Source organism: Panthera uncia, unplaced genomic scaffold (assembly GCF_023721935.1).
Source record: "Panthera uncia isolate 11264 unplaced genomic scaffold, Puncia_PCG_1.0 HiC_scaffold_1310, whole genome shotgun sequence".
NCBI lineage: Eukaryota > Metazoa > Chordata > Mammalia > Carnivora > Felidae > Panthera > Panthera uncia.
Window position 1 is genome coordinate 21,320 of NW_026057932.1, and position 12,862 is coordinate 34,181.

At 44.9% G+C, this 12,862-nt stretch overlaps 1 long non-coding RNA gene across 1 annotated transcript; it reads right to left on the reverse strand.

The window, feature by feature from the left end:
* Nucleotides 1-3,581: 3,581 nt before the first annotated feature.
* On the reverse strand, nt 3,582-11,950 carry LOC125916908 (uncharacterized). Its single transcript, XR_007456058.1, has 3 exons — nt 11,771-11,950; nt 11,520-11,613; nt 3,582-3,692 (listed from the first exon to the last, which is right to left on the reverse strand). It is a non-coding gene; the product is annotated as an uncharacterized LOC125916908 (long non-coding RNA).
* Nucleotides 11,951-12,862: the final 912 nt, after the last annotated feature.

Genomic DNA, 12,862 nt, shown 5'->3' on the forward strand with positions numbered 1-12,862 from the left:
ACACAAGTACGCACACACACATACAGAGTGAAGTTTGATTACACCAACAAACTTCTTCGCTGAGTTCTATACGCCACAGCTGGCAAATCCCTACCGCGTGGTCTGCTCCAAGCTTGGATTCGCAGATAAAGGATTGCAAACACCCAGTGGCCTTGGAAAAAACGCTCCTGGAGGGTTGAGCTCTATCTCCTTAAAGTGAAGCAAAAGTGGGGAGAGTCTTGAGCATGGATCTGCTGATAACATGGCACCTCCTCAAAACTATAATCTCATTCAGCGTCGGATGATGTCTAAGACAAACCAGAAGCACTCCCGTGCTACTCTGCCAGAACGTTCCGGGTGGCAAACACGTCTTGCGGACGCGGCCTCTCCCTATACGCGCGGAGGGAGGTCCCAGGTGGCTCAGCGAAAGCCTGATCACCCTGTGCAACAGTTTGAATTTTGATGCCAGTCAGACTACCTTTGAAAAATGAATTTATTCCGGCATCTTTGGCCTCATAAATAATGCATAATGACTGGCGAAGGATTAGCACTTTGGGGTTCAAAATACCTAACGTTTCCTTGGTTGGCTGAGGTGTGACGGCTAAACAGAATAAGGGGAAATAGGTTGATGAGGAAATCTCAGGGGAGGGGTATTTATTTATCTATTTATTTACTTATTTTTTGGTTACATGCAGGTTTCCAGATGGTTTCTTCAATGCCATCTCTCACCAGAACATTCCATGAGTAAACATTAGGTTATACCCCTGGGCCATCTGTAATGGTCATGTTATTCTGTTCAGTGACATGCCCATGGGATTGTACCCTGGCCACAATGGGAGTTGGTATATTGAGATGCATTGAATCCATTTATAGCGTTCATTCTCCTTTTCTAAATGTATTCTCACTGGATGAGTGTTCCTAGCTGTGAGTACTCTTGGGTCAGCTTAATTACCAAAAAAAAAATAAATAAAAAAAAAAAAAAAAAAAGAATTATGGTTTCACCATAAAGTGACCTTGCAAGAAATATCGGTGCAGCTCAATGTCAAATTCTGCTTGGAGTTTCAAATATATTCTTGACATATTTTGCTTAGCAGTTTATTTGCCTTCTCATCGCGGCTGTTCTCCCTGAGTAATGGCACAGAACTCTGTAAATAGAAGCCAATAATGGGGAGTGACTCAAAAGTCTGGCTATTTTCATTAGTACACTATTTTGGGGTGAATAGTCCACATTTTACATTCTCATGCTCGCAGCACTGCACTTAAGTCTGAATTTTTTCCCCCCTTGGGTTCCAGAGAATATTTTGGAAATGATTGGCAGAAAATAGACTTAGCAAAACAGTGCTATCAATTTTCATGCCGAAGAGTTTAGAGGGAATGATGGCATCTTATACTTAACAATGAACATACAAGGATTTCTAAAAGTTGGCAAACTGTAAGAAAAACACATTTAGAAAATTGTGCTATGATTTAGTGTTCTGGCTCTACAGTTGATTCAGTTGTGTGTGTGTGTGTGTGTGTGTGTGTGTGTTTAATTTTTGTTTTTATTTTCCTCTAAATGTTTAAAATGAAATTTAAAGCACAGTTGATCTTGGCTTGGATAGGCAGACTGGATATTAACTGGGGATTTAGTTAATATCCAAGGGCTGATCTACTTCTGACGGTGGGACCCAAATAGCTCCCTTGGAAGTTTCCAGAGAGGCTGACTAGTCTTTTTAAATCCCTCTTCCTGCCTTCCTGTTGGTCTCTACCTTCTTTAGATGCATGCTAATTTGCCACATAGAATTCTGATTTTCTGGAATTGTTTCCTCAATGTATATGGGGAAAACAAAATGTAATAAAAATCCTTGATTTCCAAATCTTGAGTGTTTCATATTAGACTTTTGGAGGAGAAATCATCTTTCTTTTTTTAAATTTTTTTAACGTTTATTTATTTTTGAGACAGAGAGAGACAGAGCATGAATGGGGGAGGGTCAGAGAGAGGGAGACACAGAATCTGAAACAGGCTCCAGGCTCTGAGCTGTCAGCACAGAGCCTGATGCGGGGCTCAAACTCACAGACCATGAGATCATGACCTGAGCTGAAGTCGGACGCTTAACCGACTGAGCCACCCAGGCGCCCCGAGGAGAAATCATCTTAATTTATTTCTATTTTAATAATCTCTATGGATGGCTCAATAATTGAATGTAAGCTATTTAATGCCCCTTTCTAATATCCTATTCATTAAACCCATTCTATGGGGTGCCTGGGTTAAGCTCAGGCTCAGTGGGTTCAGCATCCAACTTCGGTTCAGGTCATGGTCCCGTGGTTTGTGAATTTGAGCCCCGTGTGGGGCTCTGTGCTGACAATTCAGAGCCTGGAGCCTGCTTTGGATTCTGTGACTCCCTCTCCTTCTGCGCCCCCGCCCCCACTTGTGCTCTCTCTCCCTCAAAAATAAGAAAATAAGCTTTAAACCTCAAAAATATTGAGTCGGTGGTCTACGATTCCCCATTCAAAACTTCCATAAAGCAGAAAAATAAATATCCTCATTGTTATTACAAACAAACAGACAAAACCAATGACAACAACAAAATAATTTTACTCTTATTTCTGGGATGCTATATTGGCCCTTTGCATGGGTTTTATTTATTAGACATATTTTAATAATCTTTGTTACTTAAAGGTGGATGAAATAACTTCATTACTTTCACCTCTTTGGCTCTACCTCTTGCCATACAACCATTTGCAGTGTCAAAAACAAAGTATGCACCCCGAATTCCAACTAAAGTCAATTGTTTGACTACTCAGCATCCCTGATAGGATGGAAAGTCTTATACAAGAGATTCGTTTCAGAACGAAGTACCAGGAAAATTTTGCTTCCCTCCAGCAATGGTATGTTTTCTCCTCTTAGACAATAAGAACCATGCCATTGAACACATTTTCCTTTGTGCTTAGCTGCCAGGAAGCTCAGAGCCAAACATGTATAGCCCAATTTTTATGGCTATATAACATCCTATCACCCACATATCTGGGTTCCTCCTTTCTCCTTGATATTGATCTTCAATCCTGACTTTAGTTTATAAAATATGACATTATTTAAAAATTGTAGAACTATGTATAGTCTTTCTGAAATTATTACAGCATAAAGTAGGTTATATATAAACCAATAAGTCCATGATTTGAAAAACAATGCATTTTGGCAGGGAGATCACTTTGTGAATGGTCTTTCGGTTCCTAACCCGACCCGCTGCAGCCTATTTCATTTTAGGGCACATTTTGTGTGCATTTACCACGCGCCAGACAGATGTGCTCCTGGTAGGGAGGTTTACAAGTGTTAACGGGGCTCAGTGTCTCAAGGGAGGCTTGAGAAGACACAAATACAAATAATGCAAAACAAAACGAAATAGGTGTTCAGTAGCAAGAAAAACAACTTGATGTAGGGGTACAGGGGAAGGACCAATTCATGTTGCAAGAGCTTAACGGATAAAGAGATTTTTCAAAGGCTAAAACTGAGGGTAATTCATTTCCAGCCAAAGAGGCTGCATGAAGAAAGCATCATGTTGCTACATTATGGTGAGAAACGACAAAGTGATGCTGCTGCAAAACATTGTTTTGTTTTGTCTTTCAGTTTATTTATTCATTTATTCGGGGACAGAGAGGATCCCAAGCAGGCTCTGTGTCGTCTGCAGAGCCCGAGACAGGACCGGATTCCATCTCCCTGACCACGGGATCATGACCTGAGGGGAAACCAAGAGTCAGATGCCTAATGGACTGAGCCACCCAGGTGCCCCGGTAGATCATTGTTAATAAGTAAGAGATTATTGTTAATATCTCTCCCCAAGCAAGACAGCTTTATCTAGAGGCGAGTAAACTTTTTTGAAAGGGACGTTTGGGAATGTAACTATACCAAACCTTATTACACGCATTTCAACTTAAAAATTATAGTTCTCCTTTTCTTTTCTTTAATACAGGTTTTTAAACAACTGAAGGATAATTGACATACAGTATTGTGTTAGATCAGGTGTGCTACATAGTGATTTGACAATTACATACTTTATGAAATGCTCATCTTGTGAAGGATAGTTACTGTCACCATTCAAAGTTACTGCAATGTTACTGCGTATATTCCATGTGCTGTACTTTTCATCCTTGTGACTTATTTATTTTATAACTGGAAGTTTGTATCTCTTAATCCCCTTCACCTATTTTGCCCATCTCCCCAATCCCCTCCCCCACCCCCCCCCCCGGCAACCACCAGTTCATTCTCTGTGTTTATGAGTCTGTTTCTGTTAGTTTGGTTGGTTGATTTTTTTTTTTTAATTTTTTTTCAATGTTTATTTTTGAGAGACAGAGAGAGACAGAGTGTGAGTGAGGGGTTGGGGGAGAGAGAGGGAGACACAGAATCTGAAGCAGGCTTCAGGCTCTGAGCTATCAGCACAGAGTCCAATGCAGGGCTCGAACCCACAAACCGTGAGATCATGACTTGAGCCAAAGTCGGACGCTTAACCAACTTAGCCACCCAGGCGCCTTAGCTGATTGTTTTAGTTTAGATTCCACATGTAAGTAAAATCATATGGTATTTGCCTTTCCCTGCCTGACTGATTTCACTCAGCATAATACCCTCTAGGTCCATCCATGTTATCACAAATGGCAAGATCTCCCTCTCTTTTATGGCTGACTAATATTCGATTATATACATATACAATATTTTCTTAAAAAAATCATCAACACTTAGGTTGCTTCCATATCTTAGCTGTTGTAAATAGTGCTATAATAAACAGAGGAGTGCCTGTATCTTTTTGAATTAGTGTTATTATTTCCTTTGGGGTAAACACCCAGAAATGGAATAATTGATCATAGCGTATTTCAATTTTTAATTTTTTGAGGAACCTCCATACTGTTTTCCACAGTGGCTGCACCAGTTTGCATTCCCACCAACAGTGCACAAGTGTCCTTTTTTCTCCACATCCTTGCCGTTTCTTATTTTATTTTATTTTATTTTATTTTTTTGCTGCTAGCCATTCTGACAGGTGTGAGGTGATATCTCATCGTAGTTTTGATTTACGTTTCCCTGATGGTGAGTGATGTAGAGCGTCTCTTCGTGGGTCTGGTGGCCATCTGGACGTCTTCTTGGGAAAAATGTGCTTTTTCTTTTCCTTGGTAGGAAAGTCTCACTGGGATTTCTCTAATGCCTCTCGGTCACGATTGGGGCTATTTCGGAATTGCCAGTCATAATGAAGAGAGGGAGTGAAAGAGGAAAGGAGAAGATGCCACAGGAAGAAAAGGGAAGGGAAAAAAGATGACCGGCATTCGCTGTGTTTTCCTAAGGCACGGAGAGTGCATGAGGATATAGACCATGTGGAAGTGCTCCCGGCGAAGAGTTTCTCGGGATGAGGTCAGAGTGAAACAGAGAAGGGTGAAGCGAGTGTGGCATGGAAGGGTGTCACTGGGGGGATGATCAGGCCAGAGTGTTTTGCTGTCAGGCTAGAATGCGGTGGTGATCTGATGGGGAGCACGATTTGGTACAACGAAGCCATCAAGCGTGGTGATGTGTGTTGTGTAGACCTGGGGGGGGGGGGTGGAGCCGCTGGGTACACAGGTGGCCAGGTGGGAGGAGTCATCGCTTACCCTGGGACCTGCCTATATTGCTGTTGGATTTCCACTGCACCACCCTGAACTGTTTGACTTTGGGAGTTAATTTAAAACATCAAGAAGAACCGCCTGAGCAGAACCAGAGGGAAATTTCGTAAACAGCAAAGGCAGTGATTCCTACTGGCTGTGTGCTTTTGGAAACAATTTACACAAGGGCTGATTTCGACATGCACTAATATATACAGTCTAGCTGGTGTTTTATATGGAAACTTTAATAAAATGGTTCTAATTGGTGCTTAATTTACATAGATTAGAGAGTTCCACTGGTCCACATATGAGGGCTTAGGGATTTGGGGTCATTTAATGGAGATGCCAATTTGATTTAGATAAATAACCAATTTTAGGGAATCCTGGCAAAGTTTGCCTCATACAAACAAGACGGTTTTTAAATTTGTTTTCTCTTTTTAAAGTTTCTGCTTAAACAGTGATATCATTGCAAAGGCTTGGAGACAACTTAAATGTCCATCAATAAGAAACAGATTATATAAAGTATGTCTATCCATAAAATTAAATAGGCATCAGTAAAATGACGAGGCAGGCAATGATAAGACACACTACCTAAAAATGTATGTTTAAGCTCAGAAATAAGATGTAAAACAATGTGCAAACATTTGTTTACGAACCTTTGTGTTTTAAAAAAGAGAGGGGGTCCTATATATACATATCTCTTTGTATGCCTAGTGTTTCTCTGGAAGACCACAGAAGAAACTAGTGACAGTGGTTGGCCTTGGGGAGGGAATATAGGGGATCGGGGGTATAAGAAGACTTAGATTTTCACTGTGTTTCTTTTCAAACTAGACAGTCTTGCCTTGAGTTTCTTTTGCTCTTGTCCAGTGGCATGAACTAGCTTTCCATCTCTTTCCACGAGAATCCCTGTTGTCAATATCAGGTAGGAAAGCTTTGATTTTCCAGTCCTAGCCTATGTGGATTTATCCCAGATTCCTCCACAGCCTGGGTCAATGCAGGGACTGACCTTGGTGTGAAGCTGTTATTATTTTCTTTGTTGTTGTTGTTACAGCCTCTTCTTCATTTAAAAAAACATTTTTTTTTAACACTTATTTATTTTTTAGAGACAGAGAGAGACAGAGCATGAGCAGGGGAGGGGCAGAGAGAGAGAGAGAGAGACACAGAATCCAAAGCAGGCTCCAGCCTCCGAGGCATCAGCACAGAGCCTGACGCAGGGCTCGAACTCACGAACCACGAGATCACGACCTGAGCCAAAGCCGGACGCTTAACCGACGGAGCCACCCAGGCGCCCCTACAGGCTCTCCTTCAGACAGATGAATAAGAACTTCCTCCTTCTGTGCAGAAGTAGCATATAGAACGGAGTGCGATGGATCTCAGTCACCACTTATCCCTGTGGTTAGCTTAGGTACCGTTGTGCAGTCTGTATACTGCACAACCATTTGCGATGGTTCTAAACTGGGTCAGCTTGCTGGTGAATTTCAACCCCCTCCCTTGGCACATCGCTAACAGAAAGCTCAAGCTCTAGGTAGATCATTATACATGCCCTACTTTTCCACTTCTCCTTACAGTCTTCAGAGTGACCAAGTCCAAAGAACTAGGGTAAGGCACTCTGTGGCGAATGATAAGAGTGTCAGAGAGAAGTATCTACGAAAGACTTTCAAAGAATAAAGACAGGGGCGCCTGGGTGGCGCAGTCGGTTAAGCGTCCGACTTCAGCCAGGTCACGATCTCGCGGTCCGTGAGTTCGAGCCCCGCGTCAGGCTCTGGGCTGATGGCTCGGAGCCTGGAGCCTGTTTCCGATTCTGTGTCTCCCTCTCTCTCTGCCCCTCCCCCGTTCATGCTCTGTCTCTCTCTGTCCCAAAAATAAACAAAGAATAAAGACAAGGCAATTCCCTCTGCATGATGGTGGTTGCACGTGGAGTAGCTTAGGTCAGTGGTTCTCACCTGGGTGCTTCTAAGAGAACTTTGGTAATGTCTGGAGACATTTTTGGTTTTCCCAGCCGGAGCGGTGGTGTTACTGGCATCCGGTGGATGGAGGCCAGGGCTGCCGCTGACCACCCTTATGCAAAGGACAATACGCCCTGACAAAGAATCACCTAGCCCCCAGTGTCAGCAGCGCAGGCATTGAGAAATCTGGTCATATGCTGTGGTGACAAATAACTTGAAAAAATCCCAGGGGCCTCGTGCGACAAGTCCCTCGTCCCTCGTGCTCTATGTCCCGCACGGGTTGGCATCGCAGTCCTGCCCAGCCACCTCCCATCAGAAAGTCTGACTGAGGAGAGAGATTGATTGCCCAGTGGTCCCCTGGCATTACTGTGACGGGGAAGGGAACTTGGTGGGTCGCACAGTAGATTTTCAAGCTTCTGTCCAGATCGGCCCCTGTCTTTTCCAATCGCATTCCCTTGGCCATACTCTAGCCTGTGGCCACGCCTAAATTCAATGCAGGCGGGAAACGTATTTCCGTCTCGTACCCAGAAGGAGGAGAGAGGGGGAATGATTGTGACCTGCCTTAATGACTACCACGCTGATGGTGACGGCGGTGTGAGCGTTCAAGGAAGGTTTCTGTTCTTGTTATCTATCACTGCTTGACACGCCGCCCCAAACTTAGGGGCCGAGGACAACAATCATCGAATTTGCTCACGAAGCTGCAATCTGGATGGGGCTGGATGGGAACAGCTCATCTCTACACTGTGTGGCATCTTCCGGGGCAGCGTGCACACGGGGGGCCAGAATCATCCGAAAGCCCGATCACTCGCATGTCTGGCAGCTGGTGCTGGCGGTGGACTGAGACCTCAGCTGTGACTGTCAGCTGGACCACCTACACATGGCCTCTACATGTGGCTGTTTGGCGTCCTCGCAACATGGTGGCTGGGTTCCAAGGCAGAAAGTCAATGCCGCCAATTTCTTAAAGCCTGAGTCTGGAAACTGGCACCGTGTCACCACAACCGTCGAGGAGTTGCAGAGCCCAAATATAAGGGCAAGGAATACAGACCACGACCCAGTAGGACGAAGGTCACAGAATCCAGGGGCCGTGTTGGAACGCTGCTTCCGAGGCCAGTGATGGGGCTGAAGAAATGGCAAGACTTCTTTAGCTGTGGTCTGGGGAGTGAACATTCTGGGCAAAGCAAATAGCATGAGCCCAGGCACATCAGAGCTGAATTTATTTCAGTTTTTCAGCGGGCCCCCGCTTCACAGCTACTCACTCTTAGTGCTGACATCAACCTCAGAAAAATGTCTTGACCCAGCTATACCATATATACTTAAAAACCTTGTGTTTCACGAATGTGAATTGCAATCTGGGTTTATTCTGATTTAATTGTCCGAAAGGAGACATCATTCATTTTCATGCAAATTAAATTATTAAAAAAAAAAAAAAAGACTACCCAAATTATCTGCTAAATGTTTGTTTCTGTAATAATAGTTGGGTGTACCTCAGTTGGGGATTTAGTATATTAGTGGCCTTTACTAAGCTTTGGATTCATTTTGCTTTGAACTTGATGGTTCAATTTGGACTTCAAAGCAGGCTGGACTTGACCGGAAGCACTTTCTTTGGGAATAAGATGTGCTGGGGTGGAGAGACGGCATAAAAGGGTCACAATGTATTTTGATTTTGGGAAGGACTACCGATATCCACGCGTGTTCCTGTCTTCCCGGAGTCAATCCTAACAGCATTGTTCAGAGAATCACAGAATTTTCTAGCCGAGAGCATCTTTCAAGGTCATCTAAGATGAACTTCCCAATTTTGCCTCTGAGGACACCGGGCCTGAAAGAGGCAAAGTGACCTGGAGCTTCAACTCACTCTCGTGCAGTGAGAGGAACGGCAGCTGATGCAAACGGAGGGGACCCTCCGATAAACCACAGGGAATCGAACGTCGCCCCCTGCGTTCACGCCGAGGGAGAAACAGCTTCTTCGCTTCGGCTGCACTAGCTTCTCCTGTGACCTCTGTGCTAGTCCTTGGCTGCATCTACTCCGCGTCCCCAGGCCTGGAACATTCCATCTGGCTTCTGATTAGGCACTGGCAGCTGCCTTTCTCCTCATCCTTTGTTCTTGCTCTTTTGAATCCAAGGGGGAGCTGCTCCACTGATAGCATTTGAATCCAGCTCATGAAAAATTCTATAACAAGTGTACTTAACACTTTGATCTCTGGCTTCTCCTGCACATTTGCCCTTTATACCCTGAGAGCCATAAGCTTCATTTCCTTGGAGCAGATTGCAGTTTCAATAGGAAGGAAATAACTGTGTGCCTTTCAAGCTGAGTCCAGTTCTGACGGGGACCAAACAACGCTTAGTCCCGAGCAACTGTGGAAACTCAGGCCCCAGATCAGGTAGTGGAAATCTCTCTCCTGGAGCCCAGCTCAGAGGGTGTGATGCTAAAAATCCCTGATCTGGGTTCGAAACCCAGCCCCGCCATTTACTCGCTGTGTGATCTGAGCAAGGTGCTTAGACTGTGAAGACTCAGTTTCCCCTTAGGAAACACTAGGAAACACAGTTTCCCCTTAGGAAATTAGGAGAACACTAATCAGTACCCAACTCCAAGAGTTGTTCAATCATTCAACTAAATACATGTGAGTGTATCCTTGTATGTCCAACTCGTGCAGTTCGTTGAGTGAGAAAGATGAACGTGAATCAAATAATCACAGGTAAGGATAAAATTGAAAATAAATCAATCCACAGGCCTTAAGCTCCTAGATCAGGACTTTCTGGACAAAGAGGTATCTGTAGCCTCCGCACCACACTCTTTCCATGACAAAGAAGCTTGGGAAAGACTTCCCTGGGGGAGGGACGCTGGAGCCAAGATTACAGAATGATTACCGGGAAGGTTATCAGGCAAAGGGTAGCACAGAGCGATTTAGGGCAGGAGAGCCTGCATTGGACAGAAGCTTTCCCGTAGAATACCTGGGACGGAGTGAGGCTTTGGATGCTGGGGTCAGATCCCTTACCTGCCTCTTAGGCCGTAGGAATGTGGGCTTGACCCGGGCTTGTTTTAGGTAATTGCAAGAACAGATCTGCAGTTTCAAAGATCAGTCTGGCTCTAGTGGCGCTTAATTCTTGGCCTTTAAAGTGAAGCTTCAGAATAATACCGCCCCCGCCCCCACCACCGAGATTCCCAGGTAGTGGGTTGCCAGTGGATCCCAGTAGATGACAGTGTATGCCAGGGTTGGGATTCACCCTGAGAGGAGGCTGTAGTCAAGGCGGGGAAGAAAAATTGCAGACCCACTAAAGCAGCCCAGAGGAGAAACGATGGAGCAGGTTCACAGCAGAGGCAGGGGGACTCTGGGTCTAGGGCACTGGTTCTCAAACTGTGCCGGACTTCCAACACACCCCCCCCCACCCGCCCCCCGCCCCCCTGCCGCACCTTGGAGGGCTGGTTAGAATGCAGATTTCTGGGCCTTTTGATTCAGGAGCTCTGGGGTGGGGTCTGGGAATTGGCCTTTCTGACAAGTTCCCTGGATATGCTAATGTTGCCGGTTTGGAGAATCACTGATCAGGAGAAAAGCTGTCAGATTTGGTAGATAAAATTAACAGGATTTGGTGGTAGATCGTGTACACAGCTAAGGGGAAAGGAGGACTCAGGAACTCCTTTCTGTTTTCCGAATTTTGCAATGGAATGTACTGCTCAGTCCCTCGCTGGTATTCAGGGAACAGGTGATCAGACCAGAGAGGACCAGGAATTCGGTGCTGCCTGTGTATTTGAATGTGCCTTTGAAAGAACTAAGTGGAGAGACATACATATGGAAATTGAAAGGAAGGGAAGTGATTCTTTGAAGATATAAATTTGGGGGTCATGTTGGGTATAGATGTTTAAGGAAGCCCAGGACTTAGCCATGGGATAATTCGATTCTCTTCCTTTCTTTTGCTTTTCTCCTCAGTTTGAAAGTTCTGGCTTTCCTTTTTACTGGCCTTTCCAAAGTGCCATAATCCCTTCCAGCCTCCGTGCTTTCTCACCTGCTGTTCCTTCTGTTGGGGAGAAGGCTTCCTCTCCCCGCTTCCATAATTTAGCTCCTTTTCCTCCTTTGGATTCCACCTCTCAGGCTTGGTCCTGTGTGGCATTAACGACCGGCTACCTTGGTTTCCTTCTATCGCACAAGTCAGAGTTGGGGGCTGTGTGTTTACCTGTGTGATTATTTGCTAAACAGCCATCTCTACCACTAGATTCCCAGAGACCACCGTTGCTACCCGAGGGCTTAGCTCCATACCTTACACTTAACGAAACCCTCGGAGACCCTTGTTAAGTGTCCAGCAGGTCAGTCACAGATGGCAGTTACTTAAGCCCTGGCGATTTCTCAGCAAAGAGGGAGAAGCGGTTGGTTTCCTGAAGATGTTGGTGTTCAGCGACGAGATGAAGTTTTGCAGGACTCTGGGTGTGTGACCCGGCAACTGCGCCATCTGGTGGACGCGAGTGATGCAACACTAAGATCCCACAGACCAGGCTCAGCGTTGCTCCAAGAGCGTTGCTCTGGGAGGAAAGACTCATTTTTTATACTTAAAAAGTAAGAGTAAGTAAATTTTATGGGAGGAAAGGTAGACTCTCTGAGAGACCCAGTTGGAGAAAAGTGGATATTTATTGAAAATAGTGTTGAGTTTTCAAAGTAAAGAAGCATCGCCATGGAGAGGGGCTCATTGAAAGGACTCAGTGTGAAATAAGAAGTTATAGATCTCCACCCGAAGGCAGAATCACAAAAACAAAAACAAAAACAAAACAAAACAAACAAACAAACAAAACAGGAGCAGGCATATGGCCGGGCTTCTCAGACTGATTTGCATTTTGGAACTGGCCAGTCAGTGAGGATATCGCTCATCGCTAGCCATTTGGCTGGTAACCCCTGCAGGGTCAGGCGTGGGCATCGGTGCCTTTCTCCCCTGCTGCTCCGTCATTGGGGGTCTCCTCCTGCAAGGCACAAGGTGTCACTAACTGGTTATGGCAGTAACTGGGGCTGTGCGATATGACATGTGGGGGTCTGAGAGTGTACTCATGATTTTTCTTTGTTTCTAATGTATAATGGGGAAGAAGTGTAGCTTCTAAATTCCGGAATAGACCATGAAAACCTACCATGTGCCACAGACCATGGAATGGAATTTACTAGAGGTAGCTCTCCTGTGCTTCTAGTTCAACTATTCTTGCCACCACCAGTAGACTCACTGAAGGACATGAAACCAAATGTCAGTCTCTTCCCTGAATCTGATGTCCCTACTAGATGACAGCCTTTGTTTCTGGCTACTTCATAGACCCCTGCTCAGGTTGCATATTGTTTGCTCAAGAGTCTGGTGTCCTCTCTTCTTTCATACAG